Source organism: Lissotriton vulgaris, chromosome 10 (genome assembly GCF_964263255.1).
Source record: "Lissotriton vulgaris chromosome 10, aLisVul1.2, whole genome shotgun sequence".
NCBI classification, from domain to species: Eukaryota; Metazoa; Chordata; class Amphibia; order Caudata; family Salamandridae; genus Lissotriton; species Lissotriton vulgaris.
The window spans coordinates 236,602,887-236,627,433 of NC_141698.1; the positions used below are offsets into that span (position 1 = coordinate 236,602,887).

Here is a 24,547-nt window from a genome sequence, read left to right on the forward strand (position 1 = left end):
CTCTTGGATGTGAAATGCTACTACAATACAGTGATGTGATCAAATAATAAATAAAAGGATACACTGCGAGCTTAGCTTCTCACAGATTCCATTCCTCTCGCCTCTTGGAAAAATCTATGAGAAATATAAGAGGTGTGTATAAACAGTTTTGGAACACAGTCTGTTTGTCTTAAATCAATACATGTGGCGTAAAATAGCCATCGTGCATATTCAGAAAAATCTGAAACTTACTCCAATAAGTCTTACCTCAAGAGATTGGAGGAAAAACCTCACCCCACCTGGCAACAGCCCAGGACAGAAGGAGGCACCGCTCTAAAGAAGAGACAAAACAACCAATCCTACTTCAGTCTGGTGTATAGACTCTTCTACACGTTAAAACCACAGACATAGTGCCTAATTGCAAAGTGAAACCCTACCCTTTCTCTAGCAAAAAGCCTCTCAGTCCTAAAATTGTAAATCGACCACTTACAGATGGTATGGCCATATGTCATTTATGAAAAAACGATACTGTCCGCTAGTATCTAGTTACTCATTAACATGCATATCTTGTCTAGTATACAATCACCCAATCACTGGTTAGGAGTTATATAGTCTAAAACAAGTAGATCTGTATATTAAGCAGATAGTAATAGTACTAGCGTGAAATGGCGCCAAGCTATCCTAAAGCCCATTAACAGATAGCTCCGAATGATATTAGATTATATACTCGTAGGTTGAAGGAATAAATAATCTGCCACAGGTATGTTTTATGATCGAAATGCAGCAGTGCTAGCATAAGGAGAATGTCATGGTATCTGAATGCCCATCGTTTATAAAAAAAAGCAGTGCGAGAGATAGCCCTCTAAGGATTTGCAAACGCACGTATATATCTACTCACCTAACCGTCGGTACCTCAGGCGTGCATCTCTACCGTCGGGGAGGTACCAATCGGAGGTGCCTCTGTTGTTTATAAAGAGCCTCGGATCTTCACCGGGGCTCCAATACGCTTTCGCATTGATTCGCAAGTCTTGCGAGATTTCGATCATAGTCACGCGATAACACGCAGCAAACTACAGGATCGCCCAGATATCAAGGGAATTGTAGTTTGTACGCATATTCTTCGCATCGTATCAACATTAATCGACTAATGGAAGTAATAATTAACCGTAAATTGTAAGAACGGCCACTCAAAGATAGTTCACATCTTAGGAAGCAGAATCTCCAACAGTTAGTCAAAAAGATTCGCGCAGCTCATTAAAACAAATGGGAAGCTGGAAAAAGTGGTCTGCCACGTAATGGACAAAGAGTACTGGCGCTCGTTTACAGATTTTTATAAGTCCCGACCATAGTCATGTATTACCTATAGTCATGAACTAACTCAGAGATCTTACATAATTGATTCGGACAGGTGCTATTTATTTTTGAAAGTTGGAATGAATATGATACTGTGGTTTCCCAACAATGAGAGGGGTATCAATCACAATCAAATACAATACATCCTGCACCATTGTCCTTAGTAAGAGTGTAATTGGAATCATAAAACATGGATTTTTACAGACTCGACCAGGGAATAGCATCATTTAATCCCAGTTGGTCACTTTTTAATCTAAACACCCATTTCTGTTCTTTTAACAAGAGAAATTTAGATATGTCAGACATGTTGTGGAATGAATGGTCCAAACCATCTCGTCAGGTCGGTGATACAGTTCTAGATAATGGGTTGTCAGGCGCGTAGCTTGTTTTTTGCACCTTACAGTACTCATGTGCTCCATTATCCTGAGTTTGATCTTTCGGGTAGTCATCCCTACATATTTCGAATTGCAGGGACAGATGATTAAGTAGACTACTCTCTCACTGTTACAATTGGTAAAATTCTTTTGAATCAACGGACGACCAGTCCCAATGTCCACTGATTTGGATTTTTTGGTTAGCGGACACACCTTGCATGTGCCACAGGGGAAATGGCCCTGGACAGGAGGTAAACCCCATATTGTGTTTAATGGTTGGGCTTCAGTACGTGGCCTGGTGTGAACCAGTTTGTCACGCAGATTGCTGTTCCGCTTGAACGCAGAGGGACCGGGAGATGGTCTCTTTCTATATTCAGTATCTTCCAGTGGCGACGTATGATTTTCTTGATGTCATTAGACGCTGTACTAAATGTGTTGACAAACGTGAGTCTAGATGTAGGTTCTTTCATGACTTTGGGTTCCAGTAGGCTATCACGGTTATTTTTGCTAGCCCATTTGGCTGCATGCCGAACTAACTTGGCCGGATAGTCTCTTTCCACCAAATGGTTCATCAGCGTGTCTGCATGCTTCTTAAAAGTATCTTTGGTCGAGCAATTCCTTCTCACCCGCAGAAATTGACCAAACGGCAGGTTTTCTTTCATGGCTCTGGGATGATGGCTATTAAAGCTTAGCAAGGAATTCCTAGCCATAGGCTTGGTGTACAACTCTGTTTGTAAGCCACTGGGAGAAGCAACAATCAGGAGATCCAAAAATGGCAGTTCATGTTTGGCAATCTCAACTGTGAATTTCAAAAAATTGTTGCGACTATATCCGGCGATAGACAGATGTTGCAGACCTTGTGGTGGTCGCTATGTGGGAACTTTGCTCGACATACCGGGCATCTTTTGAACGGAGTTCTTTCCATGTGGTGTAGGCCGCACGGCGTCGGTAGGCCCAACGGCCCGCGTCAATGACCGGAATGGAACTGATGACGTTGAAAGTATTGTAGTCGATGTCGAAGGTAGTTTGTAGAAGTTTGAGGAAGTTCTGTGCTTCGAAGTTGCTGAAAAGTCTTTTTCTAGCCGGAGCGGAGAAACTTTCATCCGAACCCAGTGGCGGGAAAAACAATCTAAGGATGGAGCCGATGCCCATGCGCAGTATTGTCCAAGGGAGGAGTCACCTATCTCGTGACTACAAAGACTTCTTACAAGAAGACAACGACCTGCAATCATCAGAGCCCAACACCAGTTGGCGATCTAATGCATAGTGTACAATCTGCAGCTCATATGCCTCGAACAAACTATTTTGAGTATGAAGGCACTTACTACCTACAAACTAACGGAACCTCTATGGGTACTGTTTTTGCTCCAAGCGTGGCAGGACTGTACGTTCACCATTTCGAGCAGGAACACGTCATGCCACTGACCAACCCATACTCACAAAACATAAAGACATGGTGCAGGTACATAGATGGCATCTCCGTGATTTGGGAGGGAACACAGGATGTACTAAACATCTTTCTCACTTGGCTTAATTAGCGTGACCCTTACCTATGATTCACGTGCAACTCCAGTGCCACCGAGCTGGCACTTCTGGATCTCAATATTACAGCAGAACAAGGGACTCTGCGCACTACCACCTATTACAAACCCACAGCTAGGATCTCCCTGTTGCGGTTTGATAGCTTCCACCCCACACCCTTAAGAAAAAACCTACCCTTTGGGCAATTCCTGCGGTTCCGCAGAAACTGCAGCAACCTAGCGGACTACAAAAGATAATCCTGCACCTTATCACACAAACTACAGGGACGTGGATACCCCAACGCCATTATTGCCAAAACCAGCAAAAGGGCCTGCAATATAAACAGAGAATCGCTTGTGGAAACTGAGACAAAAGACCAGGAACCACCACCCATGACCTGTGTCACCACCTATAATACAGCGTCAAATCAAGTTTCTAGTATCATCCGCAAACATTGGAAGATAATCAATTCAGGCACCACAAAATGGGAGACCCCGTGCTTTGCATTTAAATGTGCTAACAACCTTAAAGACAAGCTAGTGTCAACACGGCCAAGTGCCAGTCCTAAACCAATGGCCAATTCTGTCCTCAACTGTTGGGACCTCCCCAAAGTCACTGGCCATCACCCATGTAACAACTGCAGTGTGTGCCATCTTACTAAACCAACGTAAACTCTCCACCTTGAACCTGGCAAAACATGGACACAATGCCAACACACGAACTGCAACTCCAGCAACCTTGTGTACCTCATAACATGCCCCTACGGGCTCCGTTATGTGGGCATGACGACCCGCAAAATCAGGACTAGAGTGGTTGAACACAGAAGAACAATCAGGTGTGGCAAAAACATCAGCAGCCTGACAGAGCACAACCTCAAGGCACACCACACCCCCATTGACATGTCCTGGACTGTCATTGAACAATTTGACGTTAACCAAACAGACAATGACCGGATCCTTCACACAAAAGAACAGAGATGGATCTATCTCATCTCCACCCAACAACTGGGTTTGGGCTTGAATGACTTCATACCTTGGAGCTCGCTGAAGACATGACTTCTTTTTTCTCCCCACATAAAACACGCTCTTGATTCCTTGCCGTGCTAAATGTCCCTCTGTTGTATTAGCCAGTTATAATACACCTGGCCGCACAACTTAACCCTACAGCGCTTTTTAAGTCCTTTTTTCACAGTTAGCGCTCTTTATTTCTCAACCGTTCATGTTACTATACCTGTACACTAATCTGTGTACACTGGGTACAGCTCACAGAGCCACACCCAAAGCGCAGGCGCCGAAATTCAGTACCGCACATGCTCATAGCAGAATACACTACTCTCCAGCAGATGGGCATGCTCACAGCAGGATACACTACTCTCCCGCACATGCTCAGTACAGCCATGACTCAGCATGACCCGCACATGGGCATGCTCACAGCAGGATAGACTACTCTCCTGCACATGTGCAGCATAGCCATGACTCAGCGTGTCCCCGCACAGTCTGTTTTCTCTGTCCTTCCCTGCACAGGTGTTCTGAATGATGCAGACTGTATTTAAGGCACGAACACGGCCCAGGACAGTCTTACGGAGGCCGCAGAGACAACAAGAGGTTCAACGCAGACACTGACCGAAAGTTTTGTGAGTAAACCGATCGCTTCAGCTACGAGCCGGGTAAGCGCTCTCTCTCCACAGGTCCCTAACCCCCTTAGGCCCCCCTTTTCTTTCCAGGGTCCACTCCTCTGCCTGACTACTCCATGGGGCTAATTTGGCAACTAGCCAACGTGAGGATAACCTTCCTTTCATGCACCTACCACCGTTTTGTTGTGTGGATGCGCTTACGATGTTTAGCCCACCACAAAACTTCATGTATATATGATAACTTTCACCTTAGTCATACCACCAATATCGCTCCACCATTTGCCGCTTATTTATTGTCTACACAGCACAATAGATATTAGCAATCAAACTGTTCTGTGAATATGTTACCATACTAAGACTCTCCCCTGTATGTGTGTTTTGTCATACTTGTTGTATGTCCAGTAATGCTCTAAGAGGGAATCACCCACACACATGTAAAGCACCTTAGCGAGTGCTACACATTTTCAAAATTACACAATCACTTAAAATTAAGTAATCTGCACCTACACACTTTGGTCCTGAGGAAAGCCAGTTTTAATCGTAAAGACCTGCCTGAAACACGTAGACACACCTGGATGTAGGAGACCCTAATTAACACTCCTATAACATCCATCAGCCTTTTTGTGACACTAACAGTGACCCAGTTATTAAAATATAATTTACCCTCGGGCACTGGGATCACTGTATAGCTTTTAAACTTTCACCTTCACGTCACTACACTGCACACTCAGACACATACCTGCTCCGCTGTATTCAGGCGTCGAAGCACACCCGGGACACACTCGGTGTCACTGGGTGGGCCCGATGATGAAGTATGCCACCAACCAGGTTGGTAGGTGAGGGCTCCATGAACAAACAAAAGGGTTTGTACCCTGTCTTACAGTCTTGAGTCTATGCAAATTCACAAATAGGCTAGTCCTTATTGATTTAATACAGTACTGATTAAGACATCTATGGTCCTGTAGAGCTGTTGAAGATACCACATCAATGTGAGGTTTCTTTAAGTGACTTTGTCTCAGCCAGTACATTTTCTGATGATTGGGACTTTGAGACTGTTAATAATATGATGGCAGACTTAGAAATGTCAGCAAAATTTACAAAACATGAATTCTTAGAAGGTTCATCAAATTATGAACGAATGTATTGTTTTAATCATTATGGTAATCATTATTTACACAAATCTGCAAACCCCAGAAATGTTTTTTCTTATAATCAATGGGAACATTGGCCAACGCCACCAAAGGGTAGCTCAAAAACATTCTATGCAAAGTTTCCATACTTCTCAGGTTTTAATGTCACAAATCCAGAAACATTTTACTTTAGAAATGTTAATAAGACAGGAATGAAAAGTATGCTGACTAATACTAAGCAAATTTATTCTGCGACCTTTTATGCTCAGCTGTCTACATTAGGTTTTGACTTTTGGAAAGACAACATTGAGACAAAAACTGTCTAGGGCACAAAAGACTGTCAGGTGCAGGGGTTAGAAGCTTTATTCAGAGCCAGCATCATCCCAGAGCAGATAATGATTTTAAATGACACTGTTCAACAGACATCTTGTCTTGGCTTAGCTAAGATAAAGGATTTAAACAAACCGTCCATTCCTAAACCCACACCTGATAGTAATTACACTACAGATGAGGAGGTAGACGTAAAACACATTTTACAACAGAATAGAACTAATCCTGATTGGAAAAAATTATTAATCTGGCCCACAGACACGAATAAATGTCACGATAGATTCCTGAACAATACACAAGGGTTTACAGTGCATAGGCCAGATGCAAGATATACCCAGAAACAACATCCAGGGATAGTTACAACATACAGTGTAGGAAAACTATGCCTTGAGTGGCTGCAGAAACCCACACTACCAGAAATTAAACAACACTTAACTTTACTTAAAGATGGCGTTGATTTGAGAGATTTCCTTCTAGGGCCTCATAAACCACGTCACAAACGTTTCATATACGCCAGTATATACTCTGCTTACAATGAAGCATGGAAAGTCACGCAAATGGAAAGTGCAGAAAGAATACGAGAAATTGATCGTATTAATTTAGAGAAAGCTCTCTCTGTAGTGGACAATGGGTTAACGACTCTGTCCTCCAGAATTTATTCTTTGGACAGCATTGTATCCTCTGCCATAGACATAATGGAACAAGACTTGCTTATGTTACACCATGGACAATCTCAATTGCGTTCTATAATGCTGCTAGGCTGGACGTTACAAAACTTCCGTTCAGGCTATGTGCCATGGCGTCTAATCAACACTACGTCATTGTTTACTGTATATAACCTTACAGATAAAAAAAATCTCTTTGGCACAAAGGGGAGCCGACTATACGGTGCTGAGCATAGAAAAGCTGGAAAGATTACCATTAACTGTTTCTGGGAAACCAGTCTTAGAATGGATAATACATGGCACCATCACGATACCAGTGACAATTTTCCAGTTTCAATATTGCTTAAAACACATACCAGCAGGCCTGTAAAAAAGGTTGGGTAAGGAATACATTAAGTCGACCTGGGATTTAACATACACACACACAAATGTTGGAGTGGGGGAAAGGAGGTATTTCTTAGTGGTGAAAATAGCAAGAACTCACTAAGCGGTACACTTCTATGTCAAGGTATTCATTTACACGGAGCCTGCGATGGTTCTGCTAACAACGTATCTTGTCACCTGCAGGGTTTTCCAGCAGCAGTGATAGATCCAGTTTTTAGGCAGCTATCTAACGGTAGCTACATAATGTTGAATGATCACAGCTGTTGTGGCATGTTGCCAGGAAAAGCCTATCTCGTAACTGTGTCAGCCAGGGTCACTTGCTGTATGCAAGTATTGTTTCCTAAAAGTAAGTCAGACGGGGAGTCACCGCTGTGGCCTTCACTGAACATCTCTTCTATATGAACTGATACTTTAAGCAGAATGAAAGCCATTCTTTTACAAAAAGCTGTACCACTGACCTCGTCCAAAGAGACGTATGATCTGCAAGTCGCAAGGTCCTCCGCGGACATACATGAACTATTATCAAGGATCTACGCCACACATTTCGTAGAAATGTTAGGTTGTATCTTATATATATGTACAATACCACTGGTATCAGACATGTTTAACACGATTTTTTCGGCACTGTTAGCACCCTTTAAAGCAGTCCTGAACATTTTTCCAAACTTCGTGCACTCTGTGTTCGGCGGCCTGCCTCTCATTTTGGGACTCGTAGCAGGAATTCTTTTTTTGTTCCTTTTGCTCCGATATGGCAAGTCCAGTCACCAGCAATACCCAGATTACCATAGAACAAACGCTCCTGGTAATGCAGTATCGTGACCAAATTACACAGATTCTTGGCTTGGCTCGTTTAAGAGATCTGAATACCACATGGTTTCTTTCGTTCAGACCAATCTGACAAGTTTCCATCTTACTTGTTCTACGTGCCTGCTTTGCGGAGAGGAATGCGTGTTAGATGTCTGTCTGACACTTCCATCAGCACTGCCAACGGATGTTGACGGTTTGCTTGGTAAGGTAACAGCTCATGCATCGTGTTGTCCACAGCGGCTACCAATACTGATGAAGGCATTCATTGAGGTCTCACCGGCAATTCTAGCTGAGGGTGAGATACGTGGACCAACAGGCACACAGGTACCATCTTCTGTGAACATTGCTAATGCAGGTGACGCTGACGGCGATGCTTCTCATCTGTGTACGATTGATCTACTTAATGAAGTAGTCCAACTTTCACCTACTGTGGTAGACGATTTCTTTGCCAGCTTAGAAGATTTAATGTTTTCTCCTGACAACGAGAATGATGGTTGAAAGTAGCACACAGCGTTCTGTCAACTTGGTATTCGACCTTCACTTTTCAAAACAAAGCTTCTAACTTGGGAACTCTATTTTTCTACAAATTGATTTGACTTTTTTTTCCAAAATTTACATTTTTCTTTTTTGGCACCAAGTAATCTGCTTAAAGTAGAACTATTCTTAGAGAACAAGAAATTCTTTGAATACTTCCTAGAGCCAATATTTGGCCTTGTCTTCAAAACAAAAACAGTTTATATATTCAGCTATGTAATGGTCTCGACTTTTTTTCTGTAATACAGAGCAATTTCACAAATATAATGTTTATGATTCAAACGTTTCGCATTAATGGTTCATTTTATATGCTTCATATGAATACACTGCTTTCAAATGCGTACAGTTCAAATACTCATTTTTCGTGTGCAACCATTTAAAATGCATTTTGTGTATTTTGGGTGGGACTGTAAACAACAAGCTTTAAATAGGTTTTAAATGCAGATTATTTAGTAATGTTGAACATATTAAAGTGGAGTGGGTGTTGTGTAGCATTTTAGGACCGTAGTGCAATTTTACCGATTCATGCCCTTATATAGGTTTAAAGCACCCTATCCTTATATAGGCATAGAAATCATAACCATATTTAGACTTAGCCCATGCAGTCCAAATACGGCATGGCTACTTCCACTAGTTCCAAAAAACCACAACGATTTCTTGGAAAAAGTCGCCTTTAGCAGTCAGGGACTTCCCCTTGCTTGAATATTGATTTGTCCAAGAACTCATGGAGTTTTCAAAGAACTGCGAGTCTTTGATGACCTTATTATGTCCAATCTTATGTCAAACTCTGCACCTTCAAGGTATAAATATGCCCACATTTACCCTAGCAAAAACAGTGGTTTGGAGCAGTTAGACTATCTACTTGCCCGACGCAGTTCACTACAGCAAGTGCCGAAGGAAGCCGACCCTCCCGCAGACGTACTAAGACGCTGTCTTTTCTCTTGCCGAGAAATCCAGCTCCAGTGTTTCCAAGCTCCCCTTGCGGGGTGTTGGGAAATAGAGTCCTGAGAGAGAGAGATACCAGACCTCCTTTATTCTAAAACCAAGGTACGAAGCAGATTAGACCCTAAGAGAAATCTTGGATAGATTCTTGGCAAAAATACTAAACCTATGCTACACCATACTTACTTCTTCCCTCGTACTGGACCTTGGTTAGGTACATTGGGGTAGGTGTATTTTAGAAGCACCAGTTGAGTACTTTTTAGTCTTTATGATTTATGTACGTATTTCATGGCTTAGAAACCATACCATGCTTTTACAGTATTTTATGATACTCTTCTTACTGTACGCATTTTACTTTGCAACCAGTATTTTGATTGTAGCAGTTCATTTCTTCTGCATGAGAAAGAGCACTGTTAAATAAATAAATACTTTTATTGAAAACGCCTGTCTCTCTATTTCTCTGCACCTCTGGTGAAACGAAGCATGCACGATTTACTGAGTAAAATATCTATCTATTGTTTCCACGACTCTAGAGATTTGTTTAATCTTGTGGAAACAAAGTTGTCATGTTTATGCAGTTGTCAGAAACTAATCCCTTCTTGTGAATTCGAGAAAGTTTCTAGTGACCTCTGAGCTAGCTGGCACTCACAATTAAGTCTAATATATTCGATAGAGACCTAGTCGACATAAGTCCTACGTCAATTCTATAGTATATATTATTCCAATGCGCAGGGCCTATTGGGTATATAGGAACTACACTACACCACTACCCAATAGGAGAAGGAACATCTTTCCACCTGTAAACCAACGGTATAATAATGGGGAAGGAAGGGGGGACTTGAACATAGGTAAAACATTCAACAACAACAAAATATACATGGCGAACGTCCCTAAATTACCCCCAAACAGAAACTATGAAAGTGCAGACTCTTTGACTAACAAAGCAATCCACTGTATACGTCATGTTAGGGGATGCCGATCTGTGATCAGGGAAGACATCGTAAAGGCAAGCCGGCTCACTTCCACCACCGAACCATTTGATTGTATTGAACTGACCCTTCAGAGAGAGGAGTTGGCTGAAAACCTGTCCGCCCTGGAGTTTAGAACATGCCCCCCTGCCTACTTTTCCATTCAGCTTAGGAGGTTCCTGCCAGGCAGACAGGCCAACCAACACCCTGGGCAACAAGTGGTTGGTAGGGTGGGAAGCTCCACGTTAGAATGCATCGACTGACTGTCAGGAGAACATGAGCAAGGGCCATGTACCGCCAGGGTCGTTTATATAGTTGCCCCGAGGGACAGACACCCAACTACCAATCTCAATAGTGCAAATAAGTTTGTAAAACTTACCGAAATGCGATCCTTGCATATTCCTTGATCAGAGTACCAGCACCAGCCCAGTAATAACTCCCTGGGGCCTACAAACTACTCACTGTAAAACTGCTATGCACCCACAAAGGGTTCATAATGTCATGGAATATTGCAAGTTTGAATAAAAAATTTACAACCCCTGAATGGCTTACTTTTGTCAACGGGTTTGATGTCTGTCTTTTCCAAAAGACATGGCTTCTGGCACCGTAATTCTGTGATTTTTTTTTAAAATTTTCATGTCCCAGCGATTAAATGAGCAAGAGGTCGAACGGCAGGTGACCTAACCATATGGATCCAACAAGAACTATGTGCCAGGATCAAGGAAATACCATCTAGGAACAACGATATCCAGGTTCTAAGGGTAAACTTAGGTGTCCCAGGAAATGTCAATATTTATATTGTCTATGTGAGGGGAACCAGAGGAGGCAAATCCGAAGTTTTAGCGGCTTTGGACAATCTCCTCAAGTTCTACTCAATGGACACCAATGTTATTTTTGCGGGTGATCTAAATACAACTTTTGAACCGCTCGCCACCCCAGATTGGCACATCACTGACGATGAAGATGCCCAATTGGGAGTTCCAACATTTGAACTTGACCTAGTAAGAAAATGGAAGGAGTTAGTCATTCAGATTCATTTTATTTGCTTAGAAAGGGGCTAAGGCCACTAAATAGCAGGATGCCCCAAGATAGACTAGGGGCAAACACATTTAATAATGGGTATAGCAAGAGTAGGATAGATTACATCCTCTCGAGCGTGAAATTTTGGCACACAATTGATGACATTGCGGTAAGGGACCGTCCCGAAAGTGATCACAATCCCTTGTGTGTAACCCATGGTTGGTGGAAGCTTGAGGCACCGCATGGTGGGGAGATTGAATTGCATTCTCGGGATGTAGTCCCTACCAACAACATGAGACAGCTGAAATGGTCTTGTATAATTGAAAACCCTGAGTCCTTGGGCAGCATCAACAAAGATGTTGATAGTACTCTATCAGAGTTACTGCATATCCTATCCTCTGTGGGAAACTAGAGCTTCTCACACAGTCACACAATAGATTCTTTACATGCATGAGATCTAATTTTTTTAAACGCTGCAGAACAGAGAAACAAGCACACCTGAAACCATGCCGCTGGTACAATAAAGAATGTAGACAGGCAATTTTTCTTGGGAATGAGATCAAGGGTGGTGAACCGGATATTGTACGTACAGCTAGGCAAGAATATAAAAGATCTATACATAAAGCTAAACGCTCATGGGACGAGCAAAGATGGCAGGACCTCAAAGAAGCTAGCTCACAGAATAATAGTAAATCATTCTGGAGCATCATAAAATGGAGCAGAGGGGGCCAACCTGCACAACCACTGGGTCAACCATTTCAAATCACAATATGCTCGTAGTTTAACTGAGAAAAATAGGGATGACCCTAGCTAAGTGTTTAATGCAGATGAGGCTTTTAATTCTAATGATTTTGTACTAGCTCTTGGTGCAGTGGTTGGAGGCAGAGCGCCAGGACCAGACGGTGTTCCTGACGAGGTGTTCCTCTATGATAAACAAAGATGGGGAAGATATATTCTGCTGGTGGCTAATGCAGTGGCCCAGGGCGCCCCCATACCGGACTCCTGGAAAGAGGCAGAAATAATCCCTGTATACAAAAAAGGAGAAAAATCTCTTCCGGGGAATTACAGACCCATTAGCCTGATTGACACGGTGCAAAATATAGTGGGCAGGCTGATCCTGAATAAAATCCAAGTTTGGATTGAAGGTAGTAGCATATTGTCTCTGTTGCAAGCAGGCTTTCGAGCGTATACTAGTACCTTCGATCACGTGTTCCGGTTTATACTTCTATACTGGAAGATAGTGATCCTGGGTAAAGGTAGTTTGTATGCTGCCTTTGTCGATTTAAGATCAGCGTTCGATCTTGTTCCCCGTATAAGTTTGTGGGCGACGCTAAATGAACTGGGTCTCCCAAAAGAGTTACTAACACTCATAATGAGGTTACATGAGGACAACTATGCCAGACTTCGATGGGGTGCACAGGGCATGGTCACCAGCCTGTTTCCAGTTGAAAGAGGGGTGCGCCAAGGTTGTGCTATGGCACCTACGCTATTTTCTTTGTATATTAATGGCATAGTTGGCTGTATGTTGCCAATGAACACGGACGCCCCCTCGCTAGCAGGTGTGAAAATCCCGATTTTAATGTTCGCGGACGACACATTCATTATTTCAAAGACTCCAAGTGGCCTCCAGTAAGCTTTGTTAATTTTTAAAGATTTTTGCTCTGCTCGAGGCCTTTAACTTAATGTGTCAAAAACGAAATTTATGGCTTTTAACCCACACAGAACTTTTAAAGGTAATATTTTAATGAATAATCGACCACTAGAACAAGTTAAAACATTTACATACCTGGGGTGAATATACAGAGCGACTTAAAGTGGAACTTTCAGATTGACATGGCCACATTAAAGCACCAACAACATTTGGGAGCGCTAAGCGCAGAACATAAAAAGTCATTTACTAAACCAATCAGACATGCGCTCCAAGTGTATGAAATGAAAGTTATCAGTTCAGCCCTTTATGGTGTAAACATGTCTAATTCGAAGAAATTTCAGAAAACAAGTTCCTGCGTAGCATTACTAATCGCCCCCAAAGCACTCCATTATGCCCGTTACGATATGATTGTATTGTATTGTATTGTATTGTATTTGCTCTTATATAGCGCGACTGCCACCCAACGGGTATCCTGGCGCTCTGGTTGAAAAACATTATCAGATGGAAACCGCAGATTGAAAGGCTAGATGATAGGCACCGGAGTCTCAGACTTTGGCAAATAGCCATGTCTTTAGGCTCTTCCTGCAACCTATCAAGGAGTCAGCTTGCCTGATGTTCTGAGGCAGCTCGTTCCATAGGCGAGAGGCTACTATGCTGAAAGCTCTGCCTCCCATCCTGGATCTCTTAAATCTGGTGGTGGTTGCCAGACTTAAAGTAGAGGACCCATACTGTGTAACGCTCTGTAGACTATGCACAGAGATTTAAAGATGACTCTGTCCCGTACAGGCAACCAATGTGGTAGAGGAGCTAAGTGGTCTGTTAAGCGCCAACTTGGCCGCTATCGACTGGCCTCTCTGCAGCCCCTGCAGGATGTATAAAAGGGCGCCCAAGTAAAGGGAATTACAGTAATCCAGTCTAGCCAAGATTATGCTCTTTACCACCAAGGGTGTAATGTCATCGGGCAAGAAAGGGAGAATCTGCCCGAGTGCTCTTAGCAGACCAAAACAAACACTAATTGTTTTGTTAGTTTGTGACACCATTTGAAGGTTTTCATCAAACAGTACTCCCAAGTTCCGCACGGTCTTTACTGGGACGCAAGGGTCGGCCCCCGGCGAGAGCCTAAGCTCGCACGGTATCTGTTGATTCAGTTTGACCGTCGAGCAATAGACTACCTCCGTTTTCCCCTCATTAAACTGAAGGGAGTTTGCTTTGAGCCAGGCGGAGACCCGACTCATGCAATCCTGAAATCTGTCCATGGGTACCGCCTGTTTCCCTTCCAGAGAGAACACCAGTGGGTATCATCAGCGTAATTAATCAATTCGATCCCATAATATTTTATAATAGGGATCAGAGGCTGCAAGTATATATTAAAAAGGATAGGGCTGATCGACGAGCCTTGTGGTACTCCATAATGGACCAGGGACTTAGGGGAGGTGAATGGATTCATGGTCACTATCTCTTGTCTATTGGACAGATAAGATTGTAGCCATTTCAGAGCCTTGCCTTTCACGCCCAGTTTCTCCAGTCTGTTTAGCAAAACTGCATGGCTAACCGTGTCGAATGCTGCCGACATATCCAACAGTACAAGTACTGAGGAGTTACCATTGTCGGCTCGCATTCGCAGAGTGTCCAGCATGGTTGTCAATGCAGTTTCTGTCCCGTGGCCTGGGCGGAATCCAAACTGAACCCCGTCCAATAGACAGTTATCTTCCAGGTAGCTTGACAAGGACCTGCTAACCGCTTTCTCCAGAATTTTTATGGGATAGGGCAGAAGAGAAATAGGCCTAAAATGGGCTGGGATTGTTGGATCCAGTGAGGGCTTCTTAAGTAGAGGGGTTTCACTGCCTGTTTCCATGCCTCCGGCACTACTCCTTCCTCCAGGGATTGGCAGCAGATCATACGCATCCAGGGAAAAAGCTCTGGGCCATACTCCTTCCAGATCCTATGGCAAAGGGGATCAGAAGGGGACCCAGAGGATATGCGTAGCGCAAAGCTGGTAAAGAGCTCATCTGTGAGAGGGGGAAAACTCTCCGTAGATGATACCACCAGTAATTCCTCCTCTACCATCTGAAGTGGTGCGTCCTGACAGCTAGCCTCACCCGGAGCAAAACCCCCCACTATTTTGGCAATTTTTCCTTCGAAGAAGACGGCGATTTCATCGCAAAGTTCTTGAGTAGCAACCACCTTGTTGCTCATGCAGGCGGGGTTGGAGAGGTCTCTTATAATATTAAAGAGAGTTTTTGTGCTATTCGGAGACTGAAGTATGGCAGTAGCATAAAAAAGTGCCTTTGCTTTGGCAATGGCCTCTTTATATTTAGCTTGTACTACCTTTAGCAGTGTCTTATCAGACTCTAAATAGAGTCTTCGCCACATCCTTTCTGCCGGTCTACATTGATTGCGTAGTAATTTCAGCTCCTCATTGAACCAGGGGGCTGATGGTTTGCTTCTATTCTTTATATTTTTCAGGGGGGCAAGTTTATCAAGGGTCTCAGTGATACGATTACAGTAGACATGATAGTTGTGGCCCACCGACTCATTTGGATCAAAGGGAATCTGATTGTTAAAGAAAAAATTTGATTTGTCCTTTGGTAATTTGGACCAGTCCCTTCCCCTACGGTAGTTTGCAGGGCGAGCATTTTTTATTCACCTGAATAGGTACCGTGATCTGAAAATGAATCAGGGAATGGTCAGTCCAACTTTGGGGTAGAATACCAATCACCTTAGTCTCCGACTGATTTGCGAACACCAGATCCAGTGTGTCTCCGCCTAAGTGGATAGATTCCAATATCAGTTGATCAAGGCCACAGTTTCCGCATATATATTGTAAATCCTTCAGGTGGCTCCCTAGGACCCCATTGTCCCAAAGGTTGAAGTCCCCCAGGAGCAACAGTCTGGAATGAGTTAGGGCAAGGGCGGCGATAGTATCAAACAGTGCTTGGTACCCAGTGTCCAGGCCAGGTGGTCTATAACAGATCACGCCAGTTAGTATCCTGCCTTTGGGTTCCTGTAGGGTGAAGCCCATCAGTTCTATCCCTTCAACTGCGTCGACCTGTAAGGGGGCGAAATACCACCTGTCCTTATAGATCACCCCAACACCCCCCCCCCGCCCTTTTCCCTGGGATCTGGGTTTGTGAAACATCTTGTACCCATCCGGGCACGCTTGGCCCAGCTCAACAGCGGAGTCCGCACTTTCTTGGCAGAAAACCCATATCTAATGTAGCCAAACTGCGTCCAGTGCTATACTGGCGCAGGTTGTGGACAACAGAATAGTCATCATATGCAGCGGGATTTCTAGATGTAATAAAATCCGATAGCTTTCACAAAATTGGATGGCTACGGGGAGTCAGAAATGTCCTAGTGGGTATCGGCATGAGTGCACTATGGGAGAACCTAACAGAGGTCTGCTTTCCCTCGAAAAAGATCTGAAAAGAAAAGTATTAGGAGATGGTTACTTATAATGCTTTGAGAGATACTGATTCAGCTACACCGACAGGAATTTTCCTGGAATCCAAACACATCCAAGTCTTGAAGCATACTGGGACACCATTACCAAACCACTGGACAGAAAATTGTACTTTCAGTTGAGGGCAGGTTCACTGCCCCTAAGATCCTTTACTTCTAGGTGGTCGCCCTCAAGCGATAACAAGTGTCCTGCTTGTGTGGCCCACAAAGAAACAGTTGCACACATGCTTTTCGCCTGCCCTGCCTATGCAGCCCCTCGACGGTTCTGGCTGAGTCCCATATGCAAATCACTAGGTGCTAGTAGGAGTGTGGAAGCTGAAAGGATCATACGCACTAGTACCCTATCAACAATTTCAATAGCAGTTGCAAAATACCTATGGTGGATGTGGGGACTAAGGCGAAAATCGGTGCCTGTGTGAAATGTTTTGCGAACTTACTAGCTAGTACACCGAACTAGGATTGTAAACATTTCCCCGTTACTTAAATTTATCTAGTCTACTCCGATTAGTATTTAATTTGGAGAGATGAAGTGGGCCGTATTGAGTTCTTATCATAAAGAATTTTATATAAGTTTTAACATTGGTAGATGTGAAATTTTTTGCCAATTTTCCACCAACAGAACAGCTTTGCAATTTATGTACGACATTTTTATGTATATATATTTAAAACGTTTTTTGTAATGTGCTTTTATGACTACATGTCGAATAAAGCTTGTTTGGATTGGATTGGATTGGAGAGAGAGAGTGTGAAAGTGAGACCGAGTAACTGGGAGAGTGGGAGACACAGTGGGAGAGAGTGAGAAAGAGAGAGTGTGAGAGGGTATGTGTGAGAGAGAGTGGGGTGAGTGGGAGAGAGGGAGTGAGAAAGTGGCAAAGAGTGAGTGAGAGAGAGAGAGAGAGAGAGAGAGAGAGAGAAAGAGAGAGAGAGAGAGAGAGATTGACAATATAAAATAAACTCTCTACTATGGAGTAATGGATGTGATGTGATATTTCAGGGTAGGAAATATCACAATACCTCTCACCCACACAAAGGCCTGCTACAATTCCCACAACTGCCACACTGTTGCATTACACTGGAAATAGGTGGTCTAGAACTCTTCCTCCCCTATGATACACCCATAGCAAAAAACCACAAAGTAGCTACCTGCCCCCTCTCCGATACCCGCATACCAGATACCCTTCTATCGGGAATCACCCTGAAACTGAACGCAACAATCGGCCCCGGTAGCGCCAAGAGACCAATGAATTAGTGAATGCAACGCTACAGAAACATTTGGCCGATGGATGCTTCCTAACCCCTTAAGGACCTCTTGCAGAAGCCTGTGGCCTCTTGGTGCTCCACGGCTCGGCGGGGGGGGGGGGGGGGGCGCACGATGATCTGATTGCTCTGCTCTTCCTCCGGAACTGCAGCAGGCCTCGCTCGTCCATGGAAATGCAATTTCAGCATTTTTTCCACACACAATACCCTATATTAGTGGCTTCCATGGCACCTTATGAGTACTATGAAACTAGGAATAGTAAAAAAAAAAATATTTATAGTGCATAGAAACCAAAGAATGGCAGTAAAGCGCCATGAAAACAAATTCGTAGTATTTTTGTTATTACCGTGCCTCATACCCATTTTAAACGCATTTGCAGATTTACGTGACGGCTAGAGTGCAGAGTTTGGGTACATTGTTTTGCAACAAATAGGGGGTAAAGTAGCAAAGAAACAAAAAACTCTTGACAAGTAAATGAATTTCAGCTAATTTCGTACAAATGTAGCAGTACTTGTGTTATATCTTCACCACTGTAAATCGGCGCCCTATTTGAGTTCAGCAACCAACTTTTTCGGCGTAAGCACTGGCAGTTTGGCAATCCGGAGCAATATCGCACAAACTTATTGTCAGGGGCCCGGTGACGCTGACGGACGGGGGGTGGACTTTAACATCTGTTCATTTCCACCCCGACCGCAGGACTCCTACGGCCCCTTTAACTCCGCTTGCATTTCCCCTGAGACACTGCCCACAAACCTGACGTCACCCGCCGGGAGCCAATCAGCTGTGGAGGAGGCGGATAGCTGTGGAGGAGGCGGATAAGGTAGCCCTGCCAAGATCGAGAGCGCGAAAGCCGGAGGAGGACCGGAAATAGAGGATCCGAAGACTAACAGCGTTGCTGACTTGGAACCCAAGAAGAAGGACGAACACTCGGAAGACGGCCAGACCAGCGAAACCAGCACGCCAGGAGGCCACCGTCACCATGAGTCGCCCCGCTGCACTTCTGGAGAAGTGTGGCTGGACAAGGTACGGAGCCTGATATGGGGATTTGTCTTTTCACGGGGTGGGACGGGGTAGGGGTGGGTGAGGGTGGTCACCGGACTGCTTGTGTATATCGTTTTCACTTTACACACTCGAGCACTTCTTGAGTGTTTACATTGTGACGGTTCGTCAATACGGGTGATAGTCCCTGGTGATCCACTCACTCCCCTTCCCTCCTCGTCCTTATTTAGAACCCAGAAACAAGCCAGTAACCCTGGGGTATTTTTTTTTCTCTCTTTTCTTTATTCCTGGCTCGGTGGAGTTATCCGGAACCCCAGCGGAAAGCACTGAAGTTGAGAGAAGAATCCAGGAAGGACTCTGACTACGCTGGTCCTGACCGGTCTTGTTAAAAACACCTAGGATTCAGGTGTTAATTCTTTTGATTGGCGTTGCATTGTGCAGTGGCACCAAATTGAAACATAGTGCGTCCCAGCTAATGAAGGAGCGAGTGTGAGGCCGATGGTGAGATCTCAAATCCCGGTGGGCGGGGTTAAGAGGAGACTAGGCGGCAAGAAGGAGGGACTAAAAAGCCTCCTTTTCAATCCTAAGCCTGCGTTTTGCATGCAGGATGAAGCCAGCCAGTGAGGAAGATGGACGGGCTTCAACTCAACCACCGAGAGCTTTGGAATCTGTATTGATTCCAAGTAGCTCTCGTATGACGAGAGCAGCGCATGCTCGCTGCTTTAGCCAGTCGAGACCTAAAAAGGCACACAAACTGCAGCGCTCTTTAAACAAAGCCTGCAGAAAGTCCAGAAGCACAACATATGCTTTCACAATCATTAATATATATTAGGGATTCTGAAAGCACTAGTCGTCCTTCTGGAATTTCTGCGTGCTTTTTCGTAATAGAGCGCAGCTGCGGAGCAAATTGTCTGCTTTTTTTTAAAGCATTTAGGTGGATTGCAGCGCCCGTCATGCTTCAACAGGGCGCTGCAATTATCATGGATTCTTGTCTCTCAGGGGATGTGCTGTGTGCATGCGCGCTTCAAAGAAGATGATGTGCGCTCGGAGTGACATTGGGGCGTGCGCAGCTTACAGGGAACAGTGCTCAGGACACCCTAGAGTATTTCAAAACTAGGATCCCACCCAATTCCCAAAGAGCTCCCTTGGCCACCAAGGTTGAGAGCTTCTCCACATCCACTAAGACAGGACATGACTGATGAAGCATGCCAAAAGGAATCCCAGTGGATAAGAGTCCTTTTAACAACCTGAGGTGATCCACTTGGGTGGGTACAGAGAGAGAGTATGCACTGTAGGGGATACCACCTGTGTTTTTTGAGTGGTTAAGACATTTGGGAAGATGAGCAAACCCTGTATCACTTCTCACCCTCTCCTTCTTGGAATATAGGCACAAAAATCCTGTCCAAAAGCTGGTGAACTGGCTGTTTTTTTCTGGCCTGGGCTGGTCCTTCTGGATCAGGCAGGATTTATACCCTGGCTTGGGCGCTGAGTGAAAGTGACAGAAGTTGTTCCATTATTTACATTACCCGCCAGCTCGTTATTAAATATACATGAGTCTGTTGCAGCAGAGCGAAGCGAGAGTGGACAAAGTGTTACATTGTGCAGCGGCACCAAATTGAAACCTAGTGCGTCCCAGATAATGAAGAAGTGTGTGTGAGGCCGCGAGTGAGAGATCAAATCCTGGTGGGCGGGGCTAAAAGGAAACAAGGAGGGACTAAAAAGCCTCCTTTTCAATCCTGAGCCTGCGTTTTGCATGCAGGATGAAGCCAGCCAATGAGGAAGATGGGCCTTGCTTCAACTCCGCCACCAAGAGCTTTGGAATCTGTATTGATTCCAAGAAGCCCTCGTATGAATAGAGCAGCAAATGCGCCCAGCTTTCGCCAGCCGAGACCTAAAAAGGCAAACAAACTGCCGCGCTCTTTAAACAAAGCCTGCAGAAAGTCCAGCTTCTGGAATTTCTGCGTGCCTTTTCGACATTTGGGAAGATGAGCAAACCTTGTATCACTTCTCACTCCCTCCTTCTTGGAATATAGGCACAAAAATCCTGGCCAAAAGCTGGTGAACTGGCTGCTTTTTTCTTGCCTGGGCTGGTCCTTCTGGATCAGGCAAGATTTATACCCGGTAGGTAGATCAACCGTTCAGAAGCAGAGAACTCCTTTTGCCCTTATACATCAGCTGGACCCTAGGCAGTTTTATAGTCCAAGTTGTCGATTCGATCGAATGGCATCACATAATTTCAGGGTTGTCATGAGTGGTATATCATTCGCCAGGTATGGCTACTATATGCTGCCCCAACTGCCCAGATTAGAATGGGTGGTCTGCTCCCTGAACTGTTTGCTATTAATCGAAGCACGCCCCAAGGGTGCCCACTCTCCCCCATACTCTATGCACTTGCTAAAGAACTCGCCTTGCAACTTAATCATCTCATTATATGCAGACAAGATCACACTTTATTTGAAAGACCCAGGCAGAACCTCAGCCCTGTTAAACTGAAATCTACTCAGTTCCAGGCAGCTGCGATTAATTGAAACAAATCCACAATATTCCAGCTGATGCTGAACACACTACCCCGCTAGCTGGACTTTCCATTGACCTGGACTACCACCTTATGAACGGGGTGGTCTAGCTGTCCCTGACCTTGAACTCTACTGTAAGGGCATCCAAGCGCACTTTGGGCATTTCTGGCATTATCCTCTCCCATACATGATGCACCTGCCAACTGAACATGGCGCTTACCCGAATCTAATGACAGCTGTGGGAACAGAACCCAAGCTGCAACGGAATGGAGATCAAAACAGCAGCATATATACGCAAGCAGCATGGGATAACATTTGTAGTAGACCGCTCTCCAATAGGCTATTCCCCTAAACAAGCCATGAACCAGTACTGGTTACACTCATTCACTTGCAATGCAAGAACTCTCCGACAATTGCATATAGGGGGTTTAGATACGATGGGCGATATATTCCTGTCAAGTTAGTTTCTAGAGTGCATGGCTTTCACACAAGAAATCCCAGAGAGAAAAATACAAACATTATTTCTACTTGCACCACAGTGAAATGCTTGTTGACAAACTATAGGAGGGGTATACCCCTCCATCCAAGCTAAAACCCCCATGCCGAACCTCAAGGCGAGAGCACAGTGGGAGATGATTCTGGGAAGGGACCTTTCAGACTGAGTGGGTCTAATACCGTAGCCAGATTGAAGAACTGTCACCCAACGGCAGACTGCGACTAAACAAACTTAAATAGCACTTCCGCTGCGCTATATGCAGAATCCTGTATGTGGATTTCTTACACCTAGTGTGGTGGTGCCAGAATACTGCCAATAAGTGGGTGTGGTACTGTCGACTATGATGGACGATGTGGTAGAGTTAGCCCCAATAATGGCATTACTGGGATATACCAAAAATGTTCTGAGCTCTGTGAGGCGGTAAGCTTGCTGGCACTCCTGCTGATGAAGAGACTGGAATCCTGTGTGTGGAGAGAAGACAGCAGACCCAGAGTACAAGACTGATTGCAAAGACATTGTGTACTGTAATGATCAATTGGAACTCTACAATACTATGATGGCACAGACCCAGTGACCTAAGAATATATGCAGGGCCACTGGAATGAAGCAGCATGGAAGGGATAAATTATGCAGCAGGGTGGAGTAAATTCTGTGGCTAGAAAAAGCAAATTATGCTACGAATTGCAGCATATTCTGTGAGATAGCAGTACTTCATTGTTTTAAATTGTTTACATCTGTTACACTCTGCCTCATCTCGTTAGTACCAGTTTAACACCCACTATTAGCAATAAGCAACAGAAAGGAGGCCAGTCAACATTTACCTTCTATTGCGCGGCAACAGGTGTTGCTGCATTTTTAGTAACATTTGAACCATTTGAGAATTTGAGCAACAAACCTTTGTGTTGAAATCTACAGATTATGGGGCAAATGCGGAAAATCTACAATTATGCGAAAAACACCACAGCCGCACAATCACATAATTCCAGTAGCCCTCTGCAGTCCGTCCTCCTAAATCAAGACACTTTGGATCCCGAAAAGGAATGAGTGAGAAGGTCTGGTGCAAATAAAGATATATCTGTATGGGGTGACATACTGCAGCAGTGGAAAATGGATTTCAATGGCCCATAGGAGATACTATGGAAAATGTTGCCCTGTGCCGGGGTGGGAGTGTGGTTTGCACTGGGTCAGATCAGTGGGACAGCTGTACCACATGATCCATATGTGTTGGATGATTATGCTGATGTTATGTATGGAGTGGTGTACTTCAGATATCACTGGCATGTGTTTCAATAAATAGCACTATTTTTAAAGTATTAGTAATATGTTCGGCAAATTTCCCATTTGGAGTGGGTTGTAGTCTAACCTACTTCATGAATATTAATTAATGAGTTAGGTCACAAATTGCAACACAATCTGACTGAAGGCATCACAGTGATGGTGGCTTGATACGATCAGCAGACCAGCACTGCCCATATGATCACCTTTAACCCCTTGCGTGCTGATGACATAACGGTTCCGTCATCAGCATCGGCTGAGCTGTGCTGATGACGGAACCGTTCCGTCATGACTCCGCCCGCGCAAGGCGGAGTCAGCACAGGCGGAAAATACGCCCCGCACGCAAGGGGTTAAATAAAGTAAACCTTTTTATGCAGCAAGATTTTCTTAAAGGAAACAGTATTGTGTTTAAAAAGAAAAGTTTACTTTTTTAAGGAAAAGTGGACTAATGCAGTTGAAAGTAAATGAGGAAAGTGTGTAGTGAAAGCAAGTATGAATGAAACCAGGTGGAGAATGGTTAGAATACAACAGATTTAAATTAAACACATTTATATGTGCAGTTCTCACAAATTGCATGCAAATTATATTGAAGATAACTATCATAGGTGCAGCTAGTAAGTAACCACACTCTAAATCTAAATCTATACTACTATTATAAAGAGAGAACACACACCTTTGAGCCAGGTAAACTCGGGAACCACAGCGCCAATCCACACACCCGATACATTGTAGAAATTGTCAGGGTGTGCAGATGGACATAGGCGATAAAAAATAAAAAATAAAACGTAAATTTAAAAATATAACTTTTAAAAAAAAGTAGTGCCCTGAAAGTAGCGCCGGCCACTATGCTGTGCTGGCCGCGACGTAGCGCTGGCCGCGACGTGCGTGATGACGAGCGGCGGAGAAGTGAGGAGCGTGGGGAGAAGCGGCGGCTCAGGTGCGTCATGACGAGTGGTGGACATGGAGCTGCGGTGAAGTGAGGAGCGCGGGAAGGAAGCGGCAGCTCAGGTAAGGTAAATGCACATTGGAGTCAGGGCGGGAGGGAGTAAGGGCGGGAGGCGGGGCGGGAGGGGGAGTCGGGCGGGAGGGGGAGTCGGGGCGGGAGGGGGAGTCGGGTGGGAGGTGGTCGGAGCGGGTGTGCACAGAGGGACGGGCGGGAGGAGTCGGGGCGGGAGGGAGTCGAGGAGGGAGGGGATCGGGAGCGGGTGTGCACAGAGGGACGGGCAGGCAAGCATCAAATGATGCCCCCA

General features: G+C 44.5%; 1 protein-coding gene across 1 annotated transcript in view; it reads right to left on the reverse strand.

Moving 5' to 3' along the window:
* The window catches only part of LOC147685023 (uncharacterized), a 488,966-nt gene that overhangs the window by 235,510 nt on the left and 228,909 nt on the right, over window positions 1-24,547 (reverse strand).